The sequence below is a fragment of the Quercus suber genome, unplaced genomic scaffold, assembly GCF_002906115.3.
Source record: "Quercus suber isolate HL8 unplaced genomic scaffold, Cork oak 2.0 scaffold_202, whole genome shotgun sequence".
In the NCBI taxonomy this organism is placed as follows: domain Eukaryota; kingdom Viridiplantae; phylum Streptophyta; class Magnoliopsida; order Fagales; family Fagaceae; genus Quercus; species Quercus suber.
Genome location: NW_027069660.1, coordinates 262,785 through 279,380, shown reverse-complemented (window position 1 = coordinate 279,380; position 16,596 = coordinate 262,785).

Sequence of the window (16,596 nt, the reverse complement as noted above, 5' to 3'; positions counted from 1 at the left end):
ATAAGTTATTTGTAATTTTTTTTTATATTTTGGAATGTTGATATTGTGTAGAAATAAAACTTGTGTATTTGTTTTACTTATCTTTGTATTATTTTGTTTTAGATAACAATGTTAGGATTTATATAATTTTAATTTTTTAAAATTATTGAATAAGTATTAATAAGTTTAACTGAGTTTATTTTTAATATAAGTGGTGAATTCAAAATAATGCATTTTACATCAAGTAATTTGTTGCATAACTTTTCAATGGCAAATACATGTTGTTTTCTTTATAAAAAAATAATAATAATAAATTCATGTGAAAAATACGGGTCAACCCGACCCGACCTGCAACCCGATTAACTTGAACTCGTTTTTGACCTGCTTAAATTGACCCGTTTTTTACCAGTGACCTGTTTGACCCGCAACCCGACTGACCCAACCCGCCTCACCCGTTTTGCCATGTCTAATTATTTGGCCCAATACCACTGCATGATTAAATTTAATTAAAAAAAAAAATCTAAAATACTACATGTAAGAGAATTGTGCCGAAACTTTAGACATTAAATTACTAGTTTTTTTTTTTGGGTATAATAGTATACCACTATATCATTCTATTGCATTTTCTCAAAAAAAGAAAAAGAAAAATGTCATTCTATTGCTTCTTTGGTTGACGAACTCTTCTTATTCAATTAATGAAAATGTTCAAATGAGGACACAAAAGATGATATCAATTCCACGCAACTGTAATATCGTTGCTGATGCTTTAGTAAAAAGGCAAAAAACTGTATGGGATTAGAAGTTTTGCTAGAAGACCTCCCCGAGCATATTGCCCCTCTAGTTTTATTTGGTGTTCATTAAGTTTTTTCTAATAAAGTCCCAGGCTATTCACAGTTGATGACGATGATGATGATGATGTCAATTCATGCTTCAATAGTGGTGCTCTTGAGTCTTGAGGTCGTTTTCAGTTCTTAATTAGGAGGTTGTATGTTGTTTTGACTATATTACACCGGCCAAACTATCCCTGCCCTTAAATGCAAACCAGTTTTATGGTGTGCTCGCTAGTCAATAAGCTTGTTTAAGTATCTTTACCAATTAATCATGCAAAATGGCAATATGATTTTGATTACTTATGAAAGCTCAAATCTTTCTAAATTTTAAATTGAAAAGATTATGAAAAAAAAAAAAAAACCCAAATGACGCCAAAATAAGATAATTTTATTTTCCAATAGGCAAATAGCACAGATAAAACTCAAACTCTTGAGATTGTTTTTTTCCTTCAAGTAATGCTATGTTCACAATAAATCACATGTGACAGATTGTTATTAATTTTAATTTAGACCCACAACTAAATTATTTTTTTGACCATTAGTAATAGACAACAAGAACTGGCAATATAGAATTTGTTGTAAAATTATTGTAAAAATGTTATAAATGCAGTATTTATCTTTTTTCTTGCATAATGCATGGCCAACTTTATCAAAGTTCGAGTGCCATGGAAAAGTCATGAATGGACTATAATAAGAGTCGGAAATAAAAGACTATATTGCCAACAAAATAATATTAGTAACAACTACATTACTCAAAAAAAAATATTAGTAATGCATAATGCATGGCCAACTTTATCAAAGTTCGAGTGCCATGGAAAAGTCATGAATGGACTATAATAAGAGTCGGAAATAAAAGACTATATTGCCAACAAAATAATATTAGTAACAACTACATTACTCAAAAAAAAATATTAGTAAGAACTATATTCGTATTAGTAACTGCTTTAAAATTCTAATTTAAAGAAAATATTGGGTTTGGGGTCCATTAGTGGTGACCTCAGAGTAATGCTCACATGGTCGAATAGTTTTTGGTAGCCCATCTTCGTTATTTTAGTGGCAATGAGTTGTAAACATATCTCCCTCTGTTTATAGATTTGATAACCACAGACTTCCCACATGAGGAAACAGAGGTTGTGGGCCAAATAGTAAGGGACCAAGCAAAATAGTTGATATAAAACCACAAACCACATGATCTGTTCATTTAGTGCTCTTGAAGTTGCCTACTCACCAGAGTGAAGTTGCATAAAAGAAGAGCTATAAACGCTTGTGTTTGAAAGAAATATCATTATATGAAATTTCAAGAAAGTTGGTGTAATTTACTTATAAAATGATGAGAAAGAGTGTTGATTGTTTTCTTAGAGTTTGTGGGATAACTTCAATGGATGTTAGTGTAATACTATAATTCACTTATAAAAGGAAAGAGTGTTGTGTGTTTTCTTTGAGCCCAGATAAGGTATCTTATGAGATGGTCTCATGAAACCACCCTTTCATAGCATGTGAATTCCAAATGCAATGAGGGAAGAATCTAATAAAAGACGATCCGATAAGAATCATAAGATACTCATGACAAATCCTTTTTCTTATATTCCACCCATTTCATGAAAGTTCGAATTTTCTTTGCTATGAGTCATGAAGCACGTAACCGAATTTGTTTGCTTGTAATTAACCAATCATTTATTTCACTATATTGGTAATTTATGCTTCTTTCTTACTTGAATCTGACCCATCAATCAATTTTCAATCAATTTCAAGCTATTTTGCTTTTATTCCATTAACAACTTCTGCTTCTTTCTTAATTTTGGTGATTCAGGCCCATTTGGTAGAAGAGTTTGAGTAATGTTCTTTGTAGTTTTTTGAAATACGTGTGAGTGAAAAAAAAATGTATGGAAATGTGTGTAATGTTGTTTGAAAACTGAAAATAAGTTGTTTAACAACTCTACCAAACGGTGCCTCAACATTTGATTTTTTCCATCTTAATTAGTTCAAATTGTCATCGAGAATTTGCATGAGAATGTTCCTTATTAAAGGAATAAACAATATAGGGAAGGGATGCTGTTTCTTTTACTCTCTCTCTCTCTCTCTCTCTCTCTCTCATAGCAATTTAAAATATAATATGACTTTGACCTACCTAGCTACATTAGAGCAGCTAGTAGGCATTTGGTTCATTGTGATGTGACATTAATGTGATGCACAATATAATGATGTGACATTAAGTTTTTTGGTTTTATTTTTTTATTTTTTTAATATTACCATAATCTAAAATTACAAAACATATCACATCACCTTAATCTTATCACATATCTAAACAATGTAATATTGTATTTTTGTATTTAGATTACATTAATGTAAGATTTTCCTCTAAAAAAAAATTAATGTAAAATTACAATAATGTAATATTATGGTATAATGTAACATCACGACCGACTAAACGACTCCTTATAGGCTTTAATCATTAATGCAGGTTGGGTGAAAGTTTATGGTTTTCAGTGATCATGTTTACTTTGTCTAGATATGTCCAGTTTGTAAGATTCATGAAAGTAAGTAAATAATTAAGCTCTTTTAGCATTTTATGAAGTCGCAAACCCTAAACATTTTTGGCACCATGGTGCTGGACCCTAACATATTCTCTCTCTACAGGGGCATTAGAAACATATTTGATATTTATAGGCCTCTACCAGTTTTATTTGAGGAGTCATTTGTTGATTACCCAAGTTGAATTTCAATATAATTCTACAAGGGTTAATTCTTATTTCCCTGGCACTGGTTCACACTTCACACATTGTCAAAACTCTATACAATACAACAATATTCTTTATTAAATTACCTTAATAACCGGTTGTTCCAAAATTAAGCTTAAACTATTATAAAATGGTATTTAATAATTTACTTTAACATTCTTAATGATTAAATTTACAGCCGCTTTTTATTTTAAAATTTTAAAACAAGTGATATAGCTCTTCATTTTTTATTTAACTGCACGGTTCATTACATGACCATTTGAGTCCATCTATATATGGAGGAGCAAGGGCGCACAGGAAAGTTCTATTCATTGTTCTTTTATAAAAATCATTCTGTCTATTGAGAACTACTCCAATAAATATAATAGGATAATAAATTTTTTTATTTTTTTTAACTTCTCGTATATGGATGATAATATGTAATTGAGGATTAAGAAATTTGAAACAATAGCAAGATGATTGGAATTTTCCAAAAATTTGTTGAAGTGTTTACATCAAGTAAATCAAAGTTGGTTTGTTTGCCATGGTACAGTTTGATTGTCATTCCCAACTAATGTAACATCACCTTTCACCAAAGGTCGAGAATTACACAAATCAGAAACAATTGAGGCTCAGATGCAACATTCTACCTAACAACAATACTTAACCTCATGTTTTTGATATGTACAGTTGGTCAATTTGGTCACTCACTTTACACTGACGATTTAAAAAATAATAAGATAAGCAAAGGCTGGCTGATCATGGGAATATTATAGACAATATTTTAATTCCATTACATCATTTGATAGTGCCCAAACAGTTTTTATTATTGGCTGTTGTTCTAGCCACATGAGTTTGGATTTTAGGCTTGTAGCCTCTTAAAAAAAAAAAACAAAGAGAGTTATGAGTTTCATCTTTCATGGTTCCCTCACTTTTGGGCAACCAATGAAACTTTACTTTCAATGTATGAGTTTCTATAGATTTTAGATTAAATTATTTTGATTGCTTGGACATTCTTTGTAAGTCTTGGTACCCACCAAAACCAAATCTCTCTTTATCTCTCTGTCCTAGCCTCCTAGTCATGGCCATGATGTACATGAATATATACATATGGCATGCATGTTCTCAGCTAACAAGGTTGCAACTTTCAAGGGAGACAGGACCCATTAAAAGCCTTTCAATTAATATATTTTAAAGGGAAAAAACAGTCAATCATTTTTCTTTGTTGGACAAATATATATAAAGGTAATAAGAAGAGAGGGATAAATGATATATCTCTTTTACCAGAACTGTTCTAACGGGCTAGTTATCTACAATGAAGTATGAGCAAACCAATCTAAGAACTTGCCTTAACAGCTAAACCATTAGATTTAAAATATGATGAAGAAATTAACTGTCCATCATATACAGTGGGATCTTTGATTTTTAAGCTATATACAAAAGGAGTTGGTGGAGCTTTTGGGGGACTACAATGACCACGGATGTCTTTTTGTAAACACTTTTTGAGTTATTTGGAACTTTGGGTTATTAAGGAGGTATCAACGTAACATTGGCTTTGAATAATATTTTTCCTAGTTCTACAGCTTGTAATTCTTTGGTTCGGTTTTGAAAGAAATTGTGTGTGTGTATATATATATATTAAAAAATAAGTTCAATCTTAACATTATATATATGATCTATGCTAGGGTCAGGACCATTTAACCCGCATGCAAGAACTTCTGTAGCTATGCAGTACTAGGTTGAGGCATTATAGCATAATTTTATGCTATAGTCACGGGATCCTCAACCTCCACACTACCCACTTTTTGATGAATTTGGCGAAGGTAAATTTAAATATAATAAAGCTACAAACACAGCAATTTTACAACAAAATGTAATAACTTGCCGCTTATACTTTGTTGTGTAATTGTTGTGTTTGTAACACTACTAATGTAAGTAAGTCCAATTTGGGTGGTAACCCATGCTTAAGTCAACTACTCACTTCTTTCTCAAAAAAAAAAAAAAAAAAAAGTCAGCTACTCACTTACACAAAAAAATTTATTTTCACTTAAAAAGGCACTTATCATATATAATATATTAAATTCGAAACAAGTGAAATCTAAATTAGCTTATAATTGTAGTCTAATTTTGCGGTAAGTGTTTAAATTAGAGTATTAATCAAGCAAACTTATAGCTTGCCCAAAGAGGGAAGAGGGAGACATTGTAAACAAAGTAAAAGTTTAGAGTAGAAAAATGTAATTTCCCCCATATCTAAATAAGTTGCACATTTCTATCAATGTATTGAAGTTGAAACACAAATAGGCCAAAGGAAGCTCAATTTTTCTGATGAGTTTTTAAATGCCAAATCCAATTTCCTACTAAGGTATAAGAAAAATTGGGTTCATCTTGTTAGTCTATTGCTTTATTTATTTTTTTTTTTTTATAATTTGATAGTTACGACGGGGAGTGGAGGTTTAAACTCTTGATATCTTGGAAAGACCAAAAGGTAGCAACCAATTGAGCTTTAAGTCCATTTATCTTTTCTATATAAAAAAAAAATTAAGCTTTGAGCTATAAGGCTCTTGGCTTTGTTAGTCAATTGCTAATGCTCTTTTGTTAGTCAATTGCTAATGCCCTTAAAAGATTGATAATTTTACATATCATTTTATGATTGGAATTGGGTAATGTCACCTCAAGACCTAGGCCTAAGTCCCCCATAACAAAATGATTCTACACCCTTTATAGAAAGCCCCACCTTACAAGAATGCTAGAATTTTATGATCATAAGTGATTTAAAAAATAAAAAAACGGTAGTGCATTATTATTATCACCTCCAAAATATTAGAACAATAGAAACTCAACCTGATTGAAATCCTAAACTATTTTTGGGAAAAAAAATGTTCTAAGTATATCAAATCATCAATGAAAAATAATTTTCTCTAATGGCTTGAGGATTTTAATTTTTAAAACCCCATATCCAACATGGTAGATTGTCAACATTAAACTTTGCATCTTAATTTATTTATTTTTAGAAGAGGGTTTTATTTCTTAATTTTGGAGTCAAGTGTGGGATCACATCATAAATATTCATCCAAGTGAGTTATTGAGTACAAAAACCAAAGAGTTTAGAATTAATGAAAATTAAAAAAAAAATGCTTCACAATAACAAAAAATGAAAAATTAATTAAAAAAATTAAAATAAAATAAGAAAACTTGGACAATTTACATTTTCTACCTTATAATATTCTTACAAGACTTTTTAAAGAGTTATAAGACTAACTATCAATAGTATTTAAATTATATATAGAAATTATACTATGTATCTTAACGTATATCCTTGTATATGCATGATGTTACATATATATGGATATACATTGTATCTTAACATATATCCATATATATGTATGGGATTAAGGCGGAATGTGAGAATTCCCTCCTGTAGCTAGCCCAAGGGTATTAGCCTTCTCGTGGGGCTAGGGTGAGGTCTATTGTTACCCTAGATAGCAGTAATTATGACTCAATCTAACATTTCCTAAAAGATGAGTGCTTCAATGGTCATGCCCATGAGGGTCCGCCACAATAGTCGCCCCCGCTCACCTATTTTAGTTCATCAAAAAAAAAAAAAAAGCATGGAATTACAAGCTAGTTTGGTTAACATCGATCACCAAATTATGTGTTTAATTTATCAAATCAAACATTGATTTGATTAGTATTAAATAAATTTATTTAAATATAAAAGTTCCACTTAAATTGATCGTTTTAGGCTTTAAACTATATCGAACTGACCTTGGAATCGTGTGTATGGATCTGTATTTAATGAAATCATAATATTACACGAAATATGATTAACTATTTCTTGAAGAAATTTACTCTATAATCTATATGCAATTATGTCATACCCTTGAGGCCTTAACCTCTTCCACTTGATGGAGCCATTGAGGCTTGTACAACTAATATTAAAAGCAACACAGTAAGTATAGGGCACATCTTTTCGTATTTATGGTGTAACTGTCTAACTTTTGTTAGTAGGTGATAAATCTTAACTATAATTTTTTTTTTAAAGATAATTTCAACCGATGGCTTCTACTCTTAATAATATTTTTTTATTATCAAATCAAGACACTAATTAATTTTTAGTGTAGGCGAGAATTGAACCCTAAATTTTTTATTCAACCTTCAAAAAGTTTACCAATTGAGTTAACTGGAACCCACATCTTAATTACAATTTTTGGTTATTCTTATTCTCAATCTTTGTTACTCATTGTTCCCCTCCACATTTTTCATCAATAGCCGCAATTAGGGCTATATTATCTTTGTGGGGCCCATGGGCCTGATAGCCTCGGCCCATCATGTAGCAGGCCCAAAGCCCAGGCCGAGGAGCACAGGCTATTCAGGGCCAAGGTGAGGGAAAGCCTTTCCTTCCCAATCCACACCGAGGACCACCTTGTCCTCGGCCTGACGAAGGTAATTTTGAGGAGAGACTAACCCCAAAGTAAGCTGTCACTCTCACATTTAATGCATTCAACTAACCCCCCTGGCCGCATTAATGGGGAGGTAACCCCTTGGCAGGATAACGTTGATCAGAGTGAACCACTTGATACCGATAAGGCCTCTGATGGGACGGACGGCTAGAAAAAAAGGCAAATAGATGATCAACAGATGGAAGGAGGGGATAGGAAGATAAAAACTATAAAAGAAAAGCTAGTAAAGTAAAGAGAGGGGGGGAGAAAAAAGAGAGAACAATAAGGCCTCCTCGGCCACAGGCCGAGGAGCATCCCCCCATTGGTAAAGAAACTCTTAGTATTTTTCTTTTTTATAAGAAAGTTCATGCTTGGTGATCGACAGCCAGCACCTAAACCTTTCACCCCACTCTCTATAAATATATTGTTTGGGTTTATTGGGCTGAAAACCCATCACTCAGGGTCAATCCAAACTGGGTCCCTACAATTGGCGCCATTTGTGGGAAGGATTAGGGTGCTGACCGGCGCACCAGGTAAGTGTTCTAAGTTCTAAGTATTCGTTTTACAGTCGGTTGAAAAAGATAAATGTTCTAAGTTCTAAGTATTCGTTTTATAGTAAGTTAAAAAAAAAAAAGGGGTATATGGAAGATTTGGCAGTAAAAAAAAAAAAAAAACAAACAAAACAAACAAAGAAAGATCTTGATATTATTATTTCATGCATAGAAAATTACATATTACAATCAGAGGCTCAGGTAGGCCTGTTCTACAAGCAAATTTACGAGCTAATAGCCACCTGCTATTCCTACAATCAGAGGCCCAGGTGGAGCCACCCTAAGAAGAAACTGGCCGGAGGGAAGTGTCAACTCGTGCTTTTATTTGGCACCAAGAGAATGGGAGAGCTTGACACGCGACGGAGGAGGTGAAGGGCAATCATGTTCTCAGGCCCCCAACCACTCCCTCCTCTGCTAGGCGGAGCTGGAACAAAGAGAGAAGCAGATGCAGGGGCTCCGGGATACCCTCCCCCATGATGTTCCCTCGATTCTCTCCGTTCCCCTCAAGTGTTGGCCGTTGGAGACGGCAACACTCGAGCACCGCCCATGAGGTGAATTCGCACGCCTTCCTCGTCGGGGGTGTGCTCCGAGGAAAGACGTTAGATTCTCTAGCAACATCCCTCTGGGATACCTCGAAGGGCACCATCAGGGTTACGCTTAGACTCTGCCGCACCGAAAGCCCAGTGGGGGCTGCGGCCATACCGGTTTTTGTCAGTCCCGGGAACAATTCCGGCGGGGTTGTTAAAAGGGCATGGGAAGTTAGAAGAAAGTGTTTTGTTCTGTTTGTGTTGAGAGGTTCATGGGTTGTGGAGGAACCATCTCCTTACTTTATATAGGGGATGGGGGTTTGGTGAGAATTAATTCATGCAGAGTTCGAAAAGAGTATTATCAGCTGGGTCAGTAATGAAGTCGCCAATTTCCAAGGAGGCCACGGACGGTTGAACTCGTGTCAATTTACGAACACATTAATGAAGGCGCATTTCGCGCACCGGAGCGTTAAGCGCGGAATACGAACAGACAAAGGGCGTTTCATAAATGAAAAAGATGGGGCCACGAGTTGGAGGCGAGGTCAATGCCACGTGTAAAGATCATAATCTGACACAAAGAGGAATAATCTCCAGTAAAGCGATTTGAGGACAAACCTCTACTTACAGGAAAATTGAAGTGGTAGACAGAACCAAGGTATTGCATGGTCCTCGGACCCAAGCCTATGGTAAAACTACACACACCATTATATCTAATACTTATAGAAAAATTGAAGTGGTAGACAGAACCAAGGTATTGCATGGTCCTCGGACCCAAGCCTATGGTAAAACTACACACACCATTATATCTAATACTTATAGAAAAATTGAAGTGGTAGATAGAACCAAGGTATTGCATGGTCCTCGGACCCAAACCTATGGTAAAACTACACACATCATTATATCTGGGTACTAGACAGAACCAAGGTATTGTATGGTCCTCGGACCCAAACCTATGGGGAAACTAGATACTTACAGGAAAATTGAAGTGGTAGACAGAACCAAGATATTGCATGGTCCGAGGACCCAAGCCTATGGTAAAACTACACACACCATTATATCTAATACTTATAGAAAAATTGAAGTGGTAGACAGAACCAAGGTATTGCATGGTCATTGGACCCAAGCCTATGGTAAAACTACACACACCATTATATCTAATACTTATAGAAAAATTGAAGTGGTAGATAGAACTAAGGTATTGCATGGTCCTCGGACCCAAACCTATGGTAAAACTACACACACCATTATATCTGGGTACTAGACAGAACCAAGGTATTGTATGGTCCTCGAACCCAAACCTATGGGGAAACTAGATACTTACAGGAAAATTGAAGTGGTAGACAGAACCAAGGTATTGCATGGTCCTCGGACCCAAGCCTATGGTAAAACTACACACACCATTATATCTAATACTTATAGAAAAATTGAAGTGGTAGACANGGTAATACCACATGTACTATCAGGGTCTTGATGGAGATATCATTGTAAGCACAACACATTTGTTGAAGTGTCACTATTTGAAATGCTCAACTCTTACTAAGAGCATCACCATCAGATGTAGTAAATGTGCCAAATGCCAAATATTTGGCATATTTACCACACCAAACACCAAAATTCCCTTTTATCAGATGTGCTATATCCCATAAAATTTGCCACATGTGAACAGTACCGTTGCAAATTTGCAATGGTACGGACAAAAATGGCATAAGTTTTATTGTTTTTTTTTTTTTTAATTCTGTTTTCTCTCTCTCCTCTCTCCTCAGATTATTCTTTTTCTCTTCACTCTCATTGTTCCCTCTCACCTCTGTTCTCTCTCACCGTTCCCTTTCACCTCTGTTCTGTTGATCTTGATCTGTCATCGCCGATCCATCATCGTCGATCTCTCACCAGTTTCATTTTGCATCGTCATCGCCAATCAGAATCGACATGGGCATCGACGTTGAGGTGAGATCGGAATTGACGTTGAGGTGAGATCGAAGTGTTCGTCACGATTGTGGGCATCGACATTGAGATCGTGATCGTGGGCATCAACGTTGAGATCTTGATTGTGGGCATCGATGTTGAGGTGAGGTGAGATCTTGATCGTGGGTTGCCGGTGTTAGTGGGTTTGGGTTGCCTGGGTTTTGATTGTGTTTTCTGGGGTTGAGTTGCTGTGCTAGTGGGTGTTGCTCTGTTTTTAATGGGTTTTGTGGTGGATTGTTGATGACGGTGGTTGTGGTGGTGGTTTTGCAATGGATTGTGGCTGCCACGGTGGTGGCGGCGGCGGCGGCGGCGGCGGCGGCAGCAGTGTTGTGGATGTTTTTTATTGTGTTAGATATATTATTTTATTGTGTAGTTTATATTATTTTAATATGTAGTAAATATTATTTTAATGTATAGAATTGAAGAATAGAACATCTGATAAATGATATGTTTTAAAATGATATGGTAAAATAATAAAGTAAGTCTTTGATGTGGTAAAATGGCATAAATTATGCCACAGTTGATAAAGATGCTTTAAGTATCATATAAAACGATATGAAAACTTCTACTACCAAGTCACATCAATAAAATACGCATCTTAAATTTATGGGATACCTGATTCACATAAATCTTTTTGTTGGCAAATTTTTTTTTTTAAAAAAAATAAAGACAATAACAAGGAAAAAAAAAGTTAAGAGAGAGAGAAAAGAAAAGATAGAAATATAAGCAAAAAAGAAGAGATGACATGGACGGTGCCACCCGTCACCGGATCTTTGCCTTAAAATAACGACTTTGTCTCCCCATATCCATTTCCATTTTCACTCACAAACCCGTTCTCTCTTTTTTCTTCTTTCTTTTCATTCTTCACAACACAATCATCATCATCATATTCCATTCATTCACATTCTCTCTCTCTCTCTCTCTCTCTCTCTCTGAAATTACAAACAATCCAATCCTCAAAAGCCTAAAAAGTTAGAGAGAGAAACCCATAACATAACGCACAGCAATAATTCACTTTTCTTTACAACTCTCTCTTTTCTCTTTCTTTATTGCCAGCTCTGCAAGCTCGTCCTTCCCCCATCGCATAACATAACTCCCATTTCTTTCCTCTTTCTCACCTTCCCATCATCACTGCCACACCACCACGATCTCAGGTACCCTCTCAATCACACTCTCACTCTGATCTAAAAAAAAAAAAAAAAAGGCTTACAGGTATAAGGCTCTTGGCTTTGTTAGTCAATTGCTAATGCTCTTAAAAGATTGATAATTTTACATATCATTTTATGATTGGAATTGGGTAATGTCAGCTCAAGACCTAGGCCTAAGTCCCCAATTACAAAATGATTCTACACCCTTTATAAGAAGCCCCACCTTATAAGAATGCTAGAATTTTATGATCATAAGTGATTTAAAAAATAAAAAAAGGTAGTGCCTTATTATTATCACCTCCAAAATATTAGACCAATATAAACTCAACCTGATTGAAATCCTAAACTATTTTGGGAAAAAAAATGTTCTAAGTATATCAAATCATCAATGAAAAATAATTTTCTCTAATGGCTTGAGGATTTTAATTTTTAAACCCAATATCCGACATGGTAGATTGTCAACATTAAACTTTGCATCTTAATTTATTTATTTTTAGAAGAGGGTTTTATTTCTTAATTTTGGAGTCAAGTGTGGGATCACATCATAAATATTCATCCAAGTGAGTTATTGAGTACAAAAACCAAAGAGTTTAGAATTAATGAACATTAAAAAAAAATGCTTCACAATAACAAAAAATGAAAAATTAATAAAAAAAATTAAAATAAAATAAGAAAATGTGGACAATTTACATTTCTACCTTATAATATTCTTACAAGACTTTTTAAAGAGTTATAAGACTAACTATCAATAGTATTTAAATTATATATAGAAATTATACTATGTATCTTAACGTATATCCATGTATATGCATGAGGTTACATATATATTGATATACATTGTATCTTAACATAAATCCATATATATGTATGGGATTAAGGCGGAACGTGAGAATTCCCTCCTATAGCTAGCCCAAGGGTATTAGCCTTTTCGTGGGGTTAGGGTGAGGTCTGTTGTTACCCTGGATAACAGTAATTATGACTCAATCTAACATTTCCTAAAGGATGAGTGCCTCAATGGTCATGCCCATGAGGGTCCGCCACAATAGTCACCCCGCTCACCCATTTTAGTTCATCCAAAAAAAAGAAGCATGGAATTACAAGTTAGTTTGGTTAACATCAATCACCAAATCATGTGTTTAATTTATCAAATCAAACATTGATTTAATTAGTATTAAATAAATTTATTTAAATATAAAAGTTCCACTTAAATTTATCGTTTTAGGCTTTAAACTATATCGAACTGACCTTGGAATCGTGTGCATGGATCTGTATTTAATGAAATCATAATATTACACGAAATATGATTAACTATTTCTTGAAGAAATTTACTCTATAATCTATATGCAATTATGTCATACCCTTGAGGCCTTTACCTCTTCCACTTGATGGAGCCATTGAGGCTTGTACAACTAATATTAAAACCAACACAGTAAGTATAGGGCACATCTTTTCGTATTTATGGTGTAACTGTCTAACTTTTGTTAGTAGGTGATAAATCTTAACTATAATTTTTTTTTAAAGATAATTTCAACCGATGGCGTCTACTCTTAATAATATTTTTTTATCATCAAATCTAAACTCCAATTAATTTTTAGTGTAGGCGAGAATTGAACCCTAAATTTTTTATTCAACTTTCAAAGACTTTACCTATTGAGTTAACTGGAACCCATATCTTAATTACAATTTTTGGTTATTCTTATTCTCAATCTTTGTTACTCATTGTTCCCCTCCACATTTTTCATCAATAGCCGCAATTAGGGCTATATTATCTTCATTTGTGGAAAAAAAAAAAAAAAAAGAGAGAAAAGAAGAAAGCATAGTGACATTGCTTCAATGAGAAAAATAAAATAAAAAAAGTTGGTTGAGGGAGGTTAAGCCTACGTTTGGATTGCACTGAAAATGAAAGTTTTATGTGTTTGGCATTTTTGGATGGGTCCTGTGCACTGTTTACGGACTCGCAAGTAAGATTTCAGTAAATTTTTCTTTAAAACTAGGTCTCACAACACTATTCACACATTTAAAAATTATTTTACTACAGTGTTTTCGGTTTTCAATAATAAGCGGTATCCAAACAAACCCTAAATTGGAAAGAGAGAAACGAGATCTATCATTTATAAATAAATTACATAAATGTTTGATTATTATTCTATATTTTAAAATTAAACCCCCTAGCTATTTGTTATGCATGTTTAATTGTTGCAACTGTGTGGTGTGTGTCATACTTAAACTAAAATGCTAAAACAGATAAACATTCATTTTATTGATGTGACAAAATTTTAAAATATGACGTCAACTATATAATGATTAAAAAAAAAAAACTTCATAATGATTGTTCTTATCATCATAAGATACCAATTGGTTAGTTTGTATTACGAGAGACTACTAAATTTTCAAACTTGCTAACTTGTGGCTAGCCAGTTGTATAGAAGAGGCATTAATAAGTCCATAAAACAGAGAACCTACTAAGAAAAAGGGGTTCATCTTTTTTTTTTTTAATGGAAAAAAAGGAAGTTCATCTATATATACGAACTGATATTACTTTCATGGATTTTTCAAATGCAACAGGAGAAAGTAAATTAATAATCCAAAGTTGGGTGGGTGGGGTTGGGGCCGGCCTATCTTTGCAAAATGCATAGGTCAATTCCTTGTATATAAAGTGTCATATGTCTCCTACAACTACTTTCAGTACACTTTTGTTTTTATAAACTCTTCCTTAGCCATATATGAGAGAATGACAAAAACTTTTCTATTTGAACCCTCAATAGAGCAAACAAGGTGGTGTAAAATAATAGGAAATGCCAAATTTACCATTAATTTTATTACCCAAAAAAAAAATTACAAAAAAGCGATGATAAATATTATTGGTATCACTTCAACAATTTAATAGATAATTGTTTGAATTATATATATTTTTATTAATAATATGTCAATTTGTAATATTTAGATAGTAAAATTTATAATATCTATAACACCAAATAATATAGTTTTGTAACTTAATTAATCGACAAAACAAAATATTTTCATTGAAAACATCAATGTTTAAATCTTCATTTTTAACTGTCAAATTGTAAATAAATAAATAAATAATGTAATTTTTAAGTAGATAAGGTGGTCCATTGTTACTTACTATTCTGATTCTCAACGGGCGCACTTCCCAAAACAAAGGATGAATGGGTTGTCATTACTAGAGTTAAAGCTGTGTTACTGTTATATTTGAAAAATGTTGACTTTTATAATTTGATTAATAGGCGCCTTTAGTAATTAGTATATTTGTTAATGGACTATTTTAATAAAATTTTTAATTTTTATATAACTTTTATGAAAAATATAAAAAAAAAGTTAAAAAATTAGTTTTTTATTAAAAGTTTTTAAAAATATTTCGTAAATCAATGTACTTAGGGCATCTTCTAACTTTTTCGAACCAAAAAAAAAAAAAAAAAAACCTTTGAGGAAAGATTGATTTTATCAATTGGGTATGTCGATCTTCAAGAAAATCTTCATCATAGATATGATCAACAACAAGATGAAAAACATAATAAAGTCCAATCATGGGAGGACACAAGTCACACAACCATTGTTAAACTTCACCAGGACTTCAATAGAGGACCATTAATCTTTGTTGACTTCAGCAACGTCATGTTTGGGATTTTATTATTATTATTATTATTTTTTTTTTTTTTTTAAGAATAGAATTTAATGGAATAGACAAACCATTAAAAAAATGGAAGGTGATGAAATTGAATATGATATATATATATATTTGCACTTATTGGCAAATAATCATGACCTCTTCGCCATTCCTGAACTATAAATACAGGAAGTTTTGAGAAGAGAGGGGTTGGAAAAAAAAAAGGGAAAAAAGGAGGAAGAAAGGAGGGAGAAGAGAGAAAACAGAGTGAGGAAGCGGTTCAGAGCCCCGAGGAGAGGAGAGCGATTCCATTGGGCTTTGGTGTTCAGAACGACCCAGTGTAGGAAATCCAAACCCACGTTACAAGTAAGTTGTGAGTCCAAGTAAGGCCCAGCCCAACAGGGTTTCGGTTTTGGGCGCGTACAGATATGATCAACATCGAGATGAAAAACATAATCAAGTCCAATCATGGGAGGACACAAGTCACACAACTATTGTTAAACTTCACCGGTGCTTCAATAGAGGACCATTAATCTTTGTTAACTTCAACAACATCATGTTTGGGATTTTATTATTATTATTATTATTTAAGAATAGAATTTAATGGAATAGACAAACCATTAAAAAAATGGAAGGTGATGAAATTGAATATGATGTGTATATATATATATATATATATATTTTTTTTTTAAGAATAGAATCGAATGGAATAGACAAATTCATAAAAAATGGAACGTAATGAAATTGAATACGATATAACTTTTTAACCTGTTTTGGAGTTTATGAAATGAGGAAGGAAAAGGAAAATGATACAA